The following is a 1933-nucleotide window of genomic DNA, read 5'->3' as shown; positions in this document are numbered from 1 at the left end:
CCATGTGGAAATCGAATTAAAAATTCAAAAAAAAAAGTATCACTACATAGCGCCAACAAACTTTATTTGAGGGTAGACATAAAAATAAATATATGACTCACTAGTGTCAGTAGACAACTAACTTATTTCAAAAATAAATTCTTATTCTTCAAGAAGTATTTCAAGATCCTCATATACATATAAGATCACTCAAGTTCAAGGTTACACCTTGCAAGGTTACTTCTATTGGAACGGCATTTCCTCAAGTAAATGTGATGTGAATTTTAACGCATAGAATTCATCGCCCCTGTGGCCTAATGGATAAGGCATCGGCCTCCTAAGCCGGGGATTGTGGGTTCGAGTCCCACCAGGGGTATGAGAATTATATTATTCATTACATTTTTAAAATTCATGTATTATTATTTATTTTTTATTTTAATTTTTTTTTTTTTATATCGGTATTTATAATACAGTGTAACCGTTTAAATTTAGGACAATTGAATATATTTAGAAATTTTCTGGATGCCCTTTCATATACAATTGTTTCTTGAGAAAGGCGTTAAACTATTACTTCTAAATTTATTGTTTTAATTTACGTTTTACGTCTATTTACAGCTAACTAAATAAAACAACTATGTACTGTATATATTTTTTTTTGAAAATTTGTAAAGTATAGGTTATTTTAAGATTATTAAATAAATTCGTTAATCACATAGAAATCTTTAGCTATGCCACTTATTTAAGCTATTTAATATCGATATCTGAAATTCAATGACAGACTTATTTTTAAACTCCTATAAAATCACGGTTTTCAAAGAACTTTTTAGATCGTTCCTGACTTTATAAATCTATATCCATACAAATAAATAAAATTGGAGTGTCTGTTTGTAATATTAAAATAACCGCTTTTTGTACTAGTGTGGGTGCTATATGTGTAACACATGTAAATATAATATACATAAATAATTTTGAGTTCCCACAAATCTTTAAACAACGAGCAGGTTAATAATAATTGTGTTTGCTGGCAAACGAAAAAAATCGACTTCAATTACATCGAGAAATAATACAACGTAGCTAGATGAAAAAATAGTCAAGTAAGTACGCATTATCAAAGATTACTCCAAAAGTTGTAATCAGATCTCGATGAAATTGAAATGTGACCGTATGATAAACATCGGCTTTCGATTAAATTAAAAATTATCAAAACCGGTACACCCACTAAAAACTTATGCGGATTTTTGAGGGCTTCCCTCGATTTCTCTGGGATTCCATTATCAGATCTTGGATTTCTTATCATGGTACCACACTTAGGATATCTCCTTTCCAACAAAAAAGAATTATCAAAATCGGTTCATAAACGACGAAGCTATCCCCGAACATACATAAAATATATATTTTATATATACGGTCGAATTGAGTAACCTCCTCCTTATTTGAAGTTGGTTAAAAAACCAATATTATCTAAATTAAAAAATAATGTTTCTAGATTAAAGCGAAATAATACTTTATACACTAAGACAATATAAGTTTTTAAATTTAGCAAGTTTAATAATAACTTCAAAAACCGAGAAAATTCTTTGAACTAAAGGAATTAGTAGTGGTATTTTATTAAAAATATCATCTTCACTTGTCACTACGTGTACCTGTTGACGCACCACGCACGCCACTGATCTTGTACATATAGACAACACGTAATTTTCACCCCGTTTATCTTTCTTTATGCGACTTGCAAGAATTTAAAAGTATATTTATGTTTCTATTTTTCCAAGTTACTATTTTTACATATCTATTACTCTCTTGTGAATATAATTCTATATCTATATGATAAAAATGTTAAAACACAAAATGGCGAATAGTTAACTCAAATGCGACTACAATTTTGGGGGTATTTTAATCAAGTAAATACTTTTAATATTAGAGTTATAAGCGATACGAACAAATGTTTGTGTTAAAG

At 28.9% G+C, this 1933-nt stretch overlaps 1 non-coding gene across 1 annotated transcript; it reads left to right on the top strand.

Moving 5' to 3' along the window:
- The first annotated feature begins 282 nt into the window (after window positions 1-282).
- Window positions 283-355, top strand: Trnar-ccu. The gene has a single exon. It is a non-coding gene; the product is annotated as a tRNA-Arg (tRNA).
- The last annotated feature ends 1578 nt before the right edge of the window (window positions 356-1933 follow it).

This window comes from Melitaea cinxia, chromosome 7 (assembly GCF_905220565.1).
Source record: "Melitaea cinxia chromosome 7, ilMelCinx1.1, whole genome shotgun sequence".
NCBI lineage: Eukaryota > Metazoa > Arthropoda > Insecta > Lepidoptera > Nymphalidae > Melitaea > Melitaea cinxia.
Note: the sequence above shows the minus strand (reverse complement) of the source record. Positions and strands in the feature narration are given on the sequence as shown.